This window comes from Pelodiscus sinensis, chromosome 14, assembly GCF_049634645.1.
Source record: "Pelodiscus sinensis isolate JC-2024 chromosome 14, ASM4963464v1, whole genome shotgun sequence".
NCBI lineage: Eukaryota > Metazoa > Chordata > Testudines > Trionychidae > Pelodiscus > Pelodiscus sinensis.
This window is the reverse complement of record NC_134724.1, coordinates 44,851,611-44,865,427: the sequence shown is the minus strand read 5'-3', so window position 1 is coordinate 44,865,427 and position 13,817 is coordinate 44,851,611. Positions and strand designations below refer to the sequence as shown.

Here is a 13,817-nt window from a genome sequence, read left to right as displayed (position 1 = left end):
AGAGGTGATAACTGGGGAAGCTATCTTTGTAATGGGTAAGATAATTAGGGTCTTTACAAATAAAATTCACAAATCCATTTTAAGAATTTAGTCAGAACTTTTCTAGATTTCCCAGATGAATATTTCATTTAGTAGCTCACTTACGATATGTCTACATTGCATTCCTCCTTCAAGAGAGGAATGCAAATGCAGAGAAACGAAATTGCAAATGAAGCATGTATTTGAATTTCCCGTGCTTCATTTGCATAATGGCAGCCAGCTGCTTTTCCGAAATAGCGTATTTTGAGAAAAAAACCAGAGTTATTTCTAAAAGAAATCCTTTCTTCAAAATAACCTTTAAACCTCATTTTTTAAGGAGTAAGGGTTATTTCAAAAGAAGGGTTTCTTTTTAAATAACCCCTTTTTTTCTTTTACTTTTTCTTGTTACTTTTTCTAGCTAGGACATTCCACTGATTCCTATTAGAGGGCTTTCCCCTTCACCCTCTCCCCTGGTTCTTACCACTCAGACAAAAAGCAGAAGACCAGATTTCTGAAGTGCAGACAATACAATGTTTATTGGGTGTTATGAATTTGTTTCCAAGCAAGCCTATTCCAAAGCCCTTCACACCAGCTGGGCTTATCTCTATAGGTTGATGGAATCTGTTCTCCAGTGTTTCATTCCTAGCTCTGACACCTCAGAGCCTTGCCTGTGTCCCAGTCCTGTTCCCATTCCACATCCTTAGCAAACAGTTTCAGAGGGGTAGCCGGGTTAGTCTGTAATAGAAAAAAATGTAAAAAACCAATGAATAGTCCTGCAGTACCTTCTAGGGCATCTGGCATTGGCCACTGTCGGAAGACAGGATACTGGGCTAGATGGACCTCTGGTCTGACACAGTATGGCCGATCTTATATTCTTATGTTCTTGTATCACCTTGGGCAAATTACTTCATGTCTCTGTGCCTCTGGCTCCCCTCCTATCATTTGTTTCTTGTCAACTTGGATTATACATTCTTTGAAGCAGGATTGTTTCCTACCATGTGTTTGTACAGTGACTGGCACCAGGGGTTCTGATGTGTTGAGGCCACTAGGGATTACATAAGTATAATAATTTTGATCCAATGTGTTGGTCCATGTTTGAATGCTCATGATAAAGTTCTTTCCTTTTTGAGATTAAGGCTGAAGTGGAAATTGTGGATGAGTCCTATATCTCTTGACATATCTGCAAGCCAAATACATTCAACTTTTTAAAATATAACTTCAGTTTTTGACTCAGTAAAATCCATGTGAAACAAACAACCAAAAAATATGTGAAAAGCAATGCTGGGAAACAGATTTTGACTGCAAAGCTGAAATGTCTGGCATGGCTAAGCTTCAGAGTTTGGATCATCTTGCCCAGTTGTCCAGCTGTAACGGATACTTAGAAACTCAGCTTCTTTGGATATGCAGGATGTTTGACACATTGTGTCTTCTTTATACACTGTGCAAGCAGATTATCTGGGAACAAGATGTTGTTTCAGAACTTTTGTTGGAAGTTCTGAACTATGTAACCGTCACAGTGATGCACACAAAAAGGAGGGATGAAGGAGCCCATGCTTCTCCCACTTGGAACATAGAATCCGGAAAGCTGAAGCTCATAGGAGCCGGTGGTTGCAGCATTCGCTACAAGTTTGATACAATGGGCCAGATTCTCCATTCTCTTGCACTTTGAGCACTCATTTACAAGTGTGGAAAGTGAGGACAAAGATGAGATAAAATGCTCCTGCTCAGGATGGTATCACTCACTTAAGTGAAGATTCATGGTGCCAGGAAGTGACTATCAGACCGAAGATGTAGAGGAAAAACTGCACTTATTGTCTAGAAGTTATATGCTTTTAGGCTTATACCGACTGTGTAGAAAGAGAGATCATGGAGCTCTTTCTGTGCCCTTTGCAGCAGTGGGACACAATTATAATCCCTTGGCTCCCCAGAATGCAGGGACTGCTCTCACTATGGGTGTGTCTAAACTACATCTCTGTATTGACAGAGAGATGTAAATTAGACACGTCGAAATTGCTAATGAAGCGGGGATATAAATATCCTGTGCTTCATTAGCATAAAAATGGTCCAGTATGAGGGATAAGGGATCTTTCAAAAAAGGCTATATTTTTCGAAAGATCAGCTCCTAGACTGCCGCTTTTTCTTGGCAAAGCTCCTTGTCGGAAAAAACGGTGGCCATTTTTATGCTAATGAGCACAGGATATTTAAATCCCGTGCTTCATTAGCAATTTCGATGTGTCTAATTTACGTCTCTCTGCCGATAGAGCCGGCAGCACTAGCTGAGGACCTAGAAGGGAATGTTCTCAGGGAGTGCTGCCCTTGGGCGTCCTCATGCTCTGGGAGGAATTCCACTATGCTTTAGAGGCACCACTGCGACATATGCAGAGAGGCAGTAACAGTTTGTAGAGCTTCAGGGATCACTGCTACTGATTGTAAATCTCACTGTATATCTAAGTCAGTGGTGGGCAACCTGTGGTTCATGGGCCATGTGCAGCCCACTGAGGTTCCACCTGCGGCCTGTGCGCACTCCCTGTTTGGCCCCTTCCCTCACGTGCCTCTTGTGCACTGGGGCTGCGGAGCCCCACACTTCCTTCTCCTCTGCCTCTCTCCCAGAAGTTTTGGAGCACCATGAATCCGCTGATTTGCACTCCGTTCCCGCCCCCCCGCCTTCCCAGAGCTTGAAGGTTGCCTGGCTGTTGAAGCGCTGGGAGGGAGGGGAAAGAGCAGGGACGGATTCACGGTGTGCTGAACGTGCTGGGAAGGAGGCAAAGGTGCGGGAAGTGCAGGGTTCCAGTGCCTCAGTGCACGAGAGGTGCGTGAGGGAAGGGAGCAGAAGGGGGGTGCTTGGATCACAGCTGGAAACCCAGTGGGCCATGGGCTGTAGATTTCCCATGACTGCAGCGCTCTGAGATGGAGGGCCACTCATGAAGCCCTCTCAGTAGTCTTGATAGCCCATCCTTGATCTAAGTCATCCCCAACCCCTCTTTCCCCCCAGGTAAGTAGGGCTCCAGTTGGTTAAGAGAGACTCCTAAGAATACCAGTGTGACTGTTAACAGGGTAATTGTTCCTCTGATCTCGCCTGGCTTCTTCCAGCACAATATCCTTGCTGAGGCATGTAGCAGTCAGCTTGCTCAGGATGTTACCGTGTGATAATGCACACTCAGAGCAGTGATTTGTGATTACCTCAGCAGGTCTGATTTATTTCAGCAATTGCCTTTTTCTCTCTCCAGGAGCAATGACTGTGCTGTCCAGTAACCCAATAGTTCCTTAAAGCAAAATATTATTTATTTAGAACAGAAATATGGAAGCGAAAACAGACCATACATTCATAAACCCAGGCCTATCTCTGCACTGCGTACTATCCTTCTTACGCTAGTCTGATAAATCCAACCTCTTCAGACTCCTCTGCGGTCTTTGTCTTAATAACGCTTCCCCCCTGCAGAGCTGACCCCAGCCCCTGCACTGCACATCTCCCATTCTGAGATGAGTTTTTAACTGTTTAATGTCCTAATCTCTGGGGTCCCTGCTTGGCAAAACAAGTCTTCCATCTTTGTTGGAAAGCTTCAGAGGGGTAGCCAAGTTAGTCTGTAATAGGAAAACCTTAAAAAACAACCAATAGTCTCGTAGCACTTTAAAGACTAACAAAACACGTAGATGGTATCACAAACTTTCATGGGCACAGCCCACTTCTTCAGATGACTGGAGCGTTGGCACTCCGATTATCTGAAGAAGTGGGCTGTGCCCACAAAAGCTCGTGATACCATCCACATGTTTTGTTAGTCTTTAAAGTGCTACCAAACTACTGCTTGTTTTTTAATCTTTGTTGGAGACAGCATATGGGATCCTTAAGATCCCTGTGGCTATGATGGCGTTATCTGAAGAGTCTTTGTATTCCCTGTCCTTCAAACTGTGGAAATGACTGGCTTTATGTTTTGCTGGCTGTTCTGAAAAACGTGGGAAAATGTATTTTGGGTCAATCTGAAACCAAAATTGAATACTTGTTTTTGTGAATTGAGGATTTTTTTTCTTGCCAACCTGGAATTTTTGTTTGACCTCGGTGTTTTATTTCGATTTTGGGCATTTTTGAACAGAAGTAAGTGAAATTATAGGGGCAACACTTATGAAGAAAAGGAGAGGGTGGTTCTCTGAGACCGATTGTCCAGTGGTAAAGACACTCACATGGATGTGGGAGACCCAAGTTTAAATCCCTGCTTTAGAGAAGAAACTTTTCAGTTTCTTATATTGAGGGGGTATGTCTACACTACAAAGTTAATTCGAACTAACAGACGTTAGTACGAATTAACTTTGATAGGCGCTACACTAGCGCTCCGCTAGTTCGAACTTAATTCGAACTAGCGGAGCGCTTAATTCGAACTAGGTAAACCTCATTCCACGAGGACTAACGCTTAGTTCGAATTAACTAGTTCAAATTAAGGGCTGTGTAGCCACTTAATTCGAACTAGTGGGAGGCTAGCCCTCCCCAGCTTTCCCTGGTGGCCACTGTGGGCACCACCAGGGAAACTCTTCTGCTCCCCTCCTGGCCCCGGAGCCCTTAAAGGGGCACGGGCTGGCTACGGTGCCCATGCCAGGTGCAAGCCTGCCAGCACCAGACAGCAGACCCTGCACCTGGCACGGCTCGAGCCAGCCACCCGCTGCCACCCAGCCCTCCCCCTCTTCCCGTGACCAGGCTGGCGGCTCCCAGGAGCCTGCCCAGGTCCGCAAGAGGCGGGCGCCCGCCTGGTCTAGTGCAGACATCGTGGACCTCATCCACAACCTCCGCACTAGGCACAGGAAAGTGGCCGCCTAGGGCAGGATAGCTGCCAGCCTGGCCACACAGGAGCAGGTTTGCATGACAATCAAGGTGGTCCAGTGAGACCCCTGAACCTGAGCTCTGAGCTTAGAATGGCCGTACTGGGTCAGACCAAAGGTCCATCTAGCCCAGTAGCCTGTCGGTCAACAGCAGCCAACACTAGGTACCCTGGAGGGGATGGACTGAAGACAGTGACCAAGCCATTTGTCTCGTGCCGTCCATCTCCAGCCTTCCACAAACAGAGTCCAGGGACACCATTTCTACCCCCTGGCTAATACCACTCCATGGACCCAACCTCCATGACTTTATCTCACTTCTCTTTAAACTCTGTTCTAGTTCTAGCCTTCACAGCCTCCTGCAGCAAGGAGTTCCACAGGTTGACTATTTGCTTTGTGAAGAACAACTTTCTGTTGTTAGTTTGAAGCCTGCTACCCATTCATTTCATCTGATGTCCTTTAGTCCTTCTATTATGGGAACTAATGAAGAACTTTTCTTTATGCACCCTCTCCATACCACTCATGCTTTTCTAGACCTCTATCCTATCCCCCCTCAGTCTCCTCTTTTCTAAGCTGAAAAGTCCCAGTCTCTTTAGCCTCTCTTCATATGGGACCTGTTCCAAACTCCTGATCATTTTAGTTGCCCTCCCCTCTCCCACCCTCTCTCTTCCCCTCTCCCACCCTCTCTCTTCCCAGTCTCCCCGAGTTTTGGTCAATAAAGAGAGTTTCTATTTTTGAACACACGTGTCCTTTATTTTTTACATCAGGAAGGGGGGCTAGGGAAGGGTAAGTGGAAGGAGGTGAGGGAGGAATGGGGTACGAGCCCCCGATGGGGAGGACTGGGCTGGCTCTGCGGGCTCCTCGGGGTGGAAGCTCTCCTGAAGCCCCTTGATTGACCTCCCCCCTCCGGATGGCAGCCTGCGGCAAGTGCAGCCAGGCTGATGGCCGAGTGCTGTGATGTGCCAAGTGTGGGCACTCAGGGCACTCCAAGCCAGGACTGCTTTGCAAGCGGGGAACCCTGAGAACTGTCTGTCCGGGGTGGGGGTCGGGTCTCTTTAAGCACAGCCCTCAGCTAGCCTGAGACAGCAGCTCCATGCTCTGAGTCCTAATCTGATGCCCTGCCGGCACTGCTTCCGGCCAGCCTTAACCCCGGTTCAGGGTCCACTCTGTGTGGACATGCTAGTTCGAATTAGCAAAATGCTAATTCGAACTAGTTTTTAAGTCTAGATGCGCTAATTCGAATTAGCTTAGTTCGAATTAACTAATTCGAACTAAGTTAGTTCGAATTAGTGCTGTAGTGTAGACATACCCAAGGTGACTACCTCTTGGCTAGTAAGGATTTTGAGAGCATGATTCTATAGCCTAGTGGTGAGAGGTGTCATGGCTCCTTCCCCACTCTGGCATGATAAATGCAGAAGTGGGGGCCAGCAAGTGTACCCCAAAGCCTTGTCTACCAGGCTTTGGTATAAAACTTCCCCCAAAATCTTAAAAACCTAGTGTAATGATCCCGGCCCCTTCCCAGGGTGAGGGTCGTTATCTTGCACTGCTTTGGCTCTCGGGTGGTTCTCCGGTATCTGACCGGGGCGGAGGGGGATCTGGGCCCACCCCCTCTCCAGGTCCCAGCCCAGGACCCTAAGGGAGTGCATCTGAGATGCGCTGCCCAACCGGGGTGGGCTACGGCCGCAACGCACGGGTCCCCGGGGTTCCTACCCCGTCCTGGGCTACTTCCTCCACCCTCTTAGGTCTACCAGTCCTGGTCTGGTTCAGCGGGGTCTCGGGGTTGACTCACCCACTCCGGTCCCAGGATGCTCGGTTGTCGGTCTGGGTCCGTGCAATGGTCCTGCCGTCCGGCGCGAGTCAGGCTCCATCAGCGCGGTCCTTAGTTTGTTAAAAGCTGCTTCGGTTCCTACGGAGCATACCACCCTTTTTGGCTGGTCGCCTCCCGTTAAATTCGTAAGGGGGGCCGCAGTAGTCGCAAACTGGGGGATGAATCTTCTATAGTACCCTGCTAAGCCCAGAAACTGTCGCACCTGCTTCTTAGTTGCGGGGAACGAGTAGTCAGCTAGGGCCTTCACCTTGTCTATCAGTGGTCGCAGCTTCCCTCTCCCCACCGTGTACCCGAGATACGTGACCTCTCTTTGTCCTATGTGGCACTTGTCAGGGTTGGCCATGAGGCCGGCGTCTCGTAAAGTCGTCAGCACTGCACGTAGGTGCTGTGCATGCTCTGCCCAAATCTGGCTGTAGATGACTATGTCGTCGATGTAAGCGCCGCGTAACCGTGGTGGTCCTTCAAGATCTTATCCATCAACCTCTGGAATGTGGCGGCGGCTCCATGTAGTCCGAACGGCATGGTGTTAAACTGGAACAATCCAAACGGGGTCGAAAAGGCCGTCTTTTCTTTGGATGCGGGCGTCAATGGGATCTGCCAGTACCCCTTCGTCAAATCTAGGGTCGATATGTAGTTCGCTTGTCCTAGTCTGTCAAGCAACTCGTCCACCCTAGGCATAGGGTACATGTCAAAGCGGGATATGGCATTTACCTTTCGAAAGTCCACGCAAAAGTGCAGGGATCCGTCTGGCTTGGGCACCAATACGATCGCACTCCTCCAATCGCTTCGTGACTCTTCAATTACACTGAGCTGCAACATCTCTTGTAACTCTTTTTGGACGGCGTCCCACATCCGGCACGGGAGGGGTCTTAACGCATCGCAGACCCGTTTCCCAGCGTTTGTTGCGATGTGATGGTAGGTAATTGAGGTTTTCCCGGGCAACTTGGTGAGAGTGTCGGCCTACTCCTGGGCGATGGCTTCCACCTCTCGTCTTTGGGTGGTCGAGAGGTCTTTACCGGCTCCGTCACTGCTTTTGTCACGGGCCCAAAGTCAGGTTCTTCCAGCTCCGCCGTGATTAGGAGGGCCTCCCGGGGTTTCCATTTCTTCAGCAGGTTGACGTGGTAGATCTGGGACCTGCCCTTCCTTCCTTCTAGCCGGACCTCGTCATCTACCGGCCCGACCCGGCGAATGACCTCGAAGGGCCCCTGCCACCTTGCCATCAGTTTTGATTCTTTTATCGGGAGCAACAGCAGTACTCGGTCACTGGCTTCGAACTCCCTCAATTTGGTGCCCTGGTTATAAAAGAATGCTTGACGGTCCTGGGCCTGTTGCAAGTTTTTCTTGGCAAAGTCCCCCAGTCGCCGTAGTCTCTCTCGTAGTTTTAAGACGTAGTTTACCGTGCCCTGGACTCGGGATTCTTGCGCTTCCCAGGTTTCTTTAACCAGGTCCAGGATACCCCGTGGCTTCCGTCCGTACAATAACTCAAACGGGGCGAACCCAGTGGACCTATAGTTATATTTTAGTAGAAGAGAATCCCAGCCTTCATGTCTATTGTTTGAAGAAAGATGAATGTTTCTGGCAAGGTTTTGTTTTCAGTATCCCATTTTTCCTGATTGTCTTTGTAGTCTCTCAAATATTGCATCTTAATGTTGCATTATTCTGCTTCATTAGCAATTTCAGTATGTCTAATTTACATCCCTCTGGCGACAGAGGGATGTAGAATATATATTCCCTTTGAGTCCACTTTTGTATACGTCCCTTAATTCTTTTGATAAAGGTAATAATACCATAAATACTGTTATATATTTTATGGAAATAATTATATAATATTGTAAAAATTTGCTATTTAAACAAAAAACAACTACCCCAAAATATTTGATACAGCATAGAAATTAGCTTATTATGCAGGATACAAAGAGTGCTCTGTTATAGACATAGTACAGTCTTTGGTTAGAGAGGGTGATTTGCCAAGAAATGATATGAAGGGAAGAACATGTAATGCCTAAGTAGGCATTCTGTTAAATGCATAGCTTTGTTTGCTCTACATGTTGTAGCACAATTGTAAATCATTCTTTTCACTTTCTATGTAAATAAACCATGGGGAGGATTTATTTATTTACAATTTAGTATGAATAAGTCTAGTAGATTTGGGGACAAATTCTGGCTGCTGTGTGATCCCTAAGAAGAGGTAGATTCTGGGTAGAAGTTTTTTCTTTTTCCTTGCTTCCAGTTTCTTCATATTTATCCAAGAACCTTCATATTTATCCAGAAAACTATATTAGAACATCATTCAGTGATATTATAACTAGTTTGGTGAACTGTGTCAATACTGAGACAATTTAGAAAAAGATCATTTGCTCAGTTCCAAAATCTAGACATCCATCTGAAACCAGCAGGAAATAACTGAACATGTTCAGCAGGAATTTCCACTAGGGTTTGTGTATATGATATGAAGCAGGCAGATTTGGTTAATATATGTTTAGAACCCTGTTGGAGGAAAAATTATCCTGATAGAAATTTAAAAGAAATAATAAACTTGATTAATCTTTAATTGTTTAACTGTCACTTACTTCATTGTTACAGACATTTCGGATTAAGGCCAAGCTGTAAATGGAATTGGCATTGATAAGTCTCATTATCATCAATGGTATTATCCTCAGTCTGGGAGTTATTGTTGTGACATTAATGTAAACAATGCAATGCATCACAAAACTCCTTTTGGGCTTAATTTTGGTCTCGCTAAAGTCCATGGCAACACTTCTATTGATGTGAATGGCACCAGGACCATCCCCTAAATGAACAATACATACCTATTTACAAATAATTGATGAGAAGTCATGAAGGATTTGTTAGGAAGGTCTTTGGGCAATGATCCATCTACTAGGCAAAACAAGCAAAGCAGCAGAAACCCTGATATTTTATGCCATAAATGTTCACAATGGAACAATGGTTGTTTATATAAGTGGCTCTTGACCTATAGTTATATTTTAGTAGAAGAGAATCCCAGCCTTCATGTCTATTGTTTGAAGAAAGATGAATGTTTCTGGCAAGGTTTTGTTTTCAGTATCCCATTTTTCCTGATTGTCTTTGTAGTCTCTCAAATATTGCATCTTAATGTTGCATTATTCTGTTTTTAAATAGAATTGAAGTTTTTTTTTTCATTTTTTAAACAATCTGAAATGTCTATTAAATTTGCCATCGTCTTGATTTCCAAAGGATATTTTTAGACATCTCTTTGTTGCTATTAGCAGAGTTTCAGGCACTCTGCAGCAGTCATGTTGTGCATTTTTTGGTGACTTAAAGTATAAATGCAAATGCTTTATGTATCTTTGGTACCTATGACAAGACAGAAATAAAAATGCCTGTAAATTATTCCATAACTTTGTAATGCACATATTTTTTTCCATTGTGATATTCACAGAATTGTTCATTGGTTGCTTTTTAAAAATGTGCCTACTTTGTGAACATTGGCCAAATTTTGTAGGATGATGTGCATCAGCATATGACAAGAAATCCATGCCAAGCATCAAAAGTATATGATGGAAATGTACTGTGCCTATTCTGACCCATTATAGTGGATTTCACTTAGGCTATGTCTAGACTGCAAGCCTCTTTCGAAAGAGCACGTCTAGACTGCACGCGGAATTTCGAAAAAGCAAGACGCTTTTTCGAAAGAAAGCACCCAGTGAGTCTGGATGCTCTCTTTCTAAAAAGCCTGTTTGCTGTCAAGAACGCCTTCTTTCGAAAGAGCACTTTCGAAAGAAGGCGTTCTTCCACGTGGAATTAGGTTTACCACCATCGAAAGAAAAGCCGCATTCTTTCGATTTAATTTCGAAAGAACGCGGCTGCAGTCTAGACGCAGGTGAAGCTTTTTCGAAAAAAACCCTGAGTCTGGACTTATGTCGGATCCGTACTTACGAACGGGGCTTTTTTCGCCCCGGAGGACGCGGGCGGCGGGACCGGCCAGACACGCCGTGGTCCCGCCGCCCGCGTCCTCAGGACCGAGAAAAGCTGCTCCGCGTCTCCCTGGTCTGCTTGGGGGGGCCCCCAGCAGACCAGGGAGACGTGGAGCAAAGCCGCGGAGGACCGGGGCGGCAGGACCGCGGTGCGTCTCGGTCCCGCCACCTGCGTCTCCCTGGTCTGCTGGGGGTGGGGGCGCAGCTATTAGCTAAACATATTTTAAACCCTTAATATATAGTCCCTTCTCCATTATAGAAGTTAAAATGCCAATTCTGTTTCTATCTCATATCTCAGATTTCTTAGCATTGAGTTGAACCCTTTAACAAAGGGAAGGGAGATAAAATGTTAACCATGAGTTTCTCAACAGAAAAATTACACTTCACTCTATTTTTCCCTATGTAAGTGACATTTGCAACCTTCTTTAGCTTAATTTCTTCAGTTTAACAATTTTGGATCTGAATTATCATGTTAGGTTCTCACAGATTTTCAAAATGTAAACTTGTCTCATTCTTGAAAAGGAGTTGAAATAGCTTCATTATTATTTCCATTACTCAACCAAGGAAGATGGTACAAAATTGGGATATTGTTCTATCATATTTGACAATATTTAAAAAAGAAGATGACTAAAACATAATTGTCATGTACATATATAATATAATATAATAGCAAGTCTGCTTGACACTGTTTGTTTAAATATCACCAGCAAAGCACATTATAAGCTAGCTTAATAAGAAGAACAATAAATCCATCAGCTTTTGGTTTCACACTAGGGATGTAAAATTTTTTAAAAAACAGTAATCCTGTAACCGATTGAAATCATATGGTTACATGGTTAAACGCGTTGTGGGCTGCCAGTCCCACAGGCTCCCAGCAGCTACCTGCCCTGTAGGATCCCAGAGGCTCCTGTCCCTGCAGGTTCCTGGTGGCTTCTAGCCCTTTGGGCTCCTGTTGACTACTAGTGCCACCAGCACTGTGGGCTGCCAGGGCTGCTGGACTGAAGGCTCCCAGCGGCTGCCAGATCCACAGTCTACCAGCAGCTGCTGGAGCAGCTGGACATGCAGGCTCCCAGCGGCTAGTGGACCTGCAGGCTGCTGGGAGCATCTGATGATGACAGCACAGGGAGCAATCCGTGGTGGCTGAGAGTTTAACCAGTAAGGTGATACTTATCGGTTAACTGGTTAAACTCTTACGTCCCTATTTCACACTGTCTGAAATATAGTTTTGGTGTAAAAAATCAATGAAAAATATGAATTTCAGAGGCCCCTTCATATTGTAATCTATTTTTGGCATTGAAAAATGTGAATGACTTTTCAAATGACATTTTAAAAATCTGTGGTAAAAGTATTCAGCACTACATTGTGTTGGACTGAAAGTTCACTGTAGCAATTAGACAAGTTTTTTAGGATGATATAGAGTTTCAAATAGAGGGAGAAGGGTGAATATATTTTGAATGGTGGACAAATTAGCTCCCCCAAATTAGCTATCCAATTTTTATCTATTTCTATTTTCTTTCTTCCTAAATCTTACTGACATTAAATCAGCAGGATCTATGTGATCTTAAAAGAGCTGAGTTTAAAAAATGAATATAAAAAGAATAGTATTGATCTACATTATTGGTATGTTCAAGAAATGATAAATACAAATTCTTTGCACTTCCAATTGTTTATCAAATCTAAGATATTTTCTTGGTGCCGTATCTGCTATTTATTCTGCTTGTGCCAAAAAGCTGTGTAAGCTTTTTACTAGAGGGTATGTCTTTAATATTTGTGTTATCTATGCATAATGCAAGTTGACAGGATCTATAGTTGAGGGGGAAGTCATATGAAATCTGCATTCAAGGGTTATTTTTTGGCAGGCAGAGGACAGGTTGGAAGTACTTTGGTAGATGGATAAAGTTTTGTTGCTTTCAAACTTAGATTGTTGTCATAGCTCCGATGTAATGAATTGATGTATCCCTACTAGGTTATCTGTGTATATAGTAGGGTGTGATAAAGCTGGTCTCTGCAACAATAGGACATTTTAGAAGTGGTGCTTGGCATTACAACAGTAATTCCCCAAAATGCCTCTTTGTATATATTTGATTGGCAAATTTCTGTATGGGGAGGTGGCTGGTGACAACATTGAACTTGTCAGCCATATCAAGAGTGGCCTTTAAACTGAGTTTGGGATCTGCACTTCAACTCTAGTAGGCTAGAACATGATTTTCAAATTAGATTGAAATATAGTTTAGGCTTATTTCCACTGGCTGGCAAATCTGTGTTAGAAACAGGTTAGTGGGCACTGTTTAAACCAGTAATGGTCAGCCTAGGCTAGAAAGCAGGATGCATGAGTGGTCTTCCTTCATCTCATTGGGCCGCAAAAATGGTCTTCCAGGATAGGCTGAGTACCTAGAATTTGCAGATTGTGCCAACTGAACCATGGCTTTGATTTGTTGAGGAGGGAGTCAATGTTGTGTGCAATCAGCATGCAACTCATTTCATATGCCCTTGCTTTAAGTGTGGGTCTCTTTAGTAATACCGGTAGGAAAAAACCTAGGTAGATGAAAACCAGCGGAACCTGGCAACTTTGCACATGGGAAACAGTAAACAAAATGTCTTGCGGGGACACATATAGAAACCAGATGAGCTGCACATGGCCCTTGGTCCTCAGGGTGCTCACTACTGGTTTAAACACCGTTCCTTAGCATTGCTTGAACTCATAGTTCCTGTATCATCCTGGTGAAGTAGCATCAGTTTAGGGAAGGCCTGGCTGAAAAGTCTGTACATCATGTTGTAAATTATGAATGCTGGAGAGTCCAGGACTGTAGTATCTTTGTTATGTTCTGCCCAAGCAAGGGTTTGCACATGGAAGTTCAGGCACATTTTTCACAGGAGGAGGGGCAGGATGACACTGGTCACTGGATGCCTCCTGAGCTAAGGTGTGTGTTTACATTCCCAGAGGACCAATCTATCTATCTTGAAGTGGTATGGGAGCTCTCTTAATGCTGCTTCTAAACCTCTGGCTTAGCCCATACCCCAGATAAACTCACTGTACTGCCAGTGGAGGAAAGGTCAGGGATTGGAGTGAACTACTGATCTTACAGTTTGAAGATAGAAGGGAAGCCAAATCAAAGGAGACATTTGGGATGGGAGAGCATAATACAAAAGGAAGATGGGAAAGAGTGAATAGGAAAGAAAGGGGGATTTGATTGGGTCAAGGGGGAAAATAC

General features: G+C 44.8%; 1 protein-coding gene and 1 long non-coding RNA gene across 7 annotated transcripts in view; one reads left to right on the top strand and one right to left on the bottom strand.

Annotated features, from left to right (window-relative positions):
• Nucleotides 1–13,817, top strand: part of TJP1 (tight junction protein 1) — a 299,612-nt gene that overhangs the window by 100,874 nt on the left and 184,921 nt on the right. The window lies entirely within an intron of this gene.
• Nucleotides 652–13,817, bottom strand: part of LOC142818365 (uncharacterized) — a 46,206-nt gene continuing 33,040 nt past the window's right edge. Inside the window, exon 3 of the long non-coding RNA XR_012895869.1 lies at nt 652–753. This is a non-coding gene — a long non-coding RNA (uncharacterized LOC142818365). The remainder of the gene's footprint in view (nt 754–13,817) is intronic.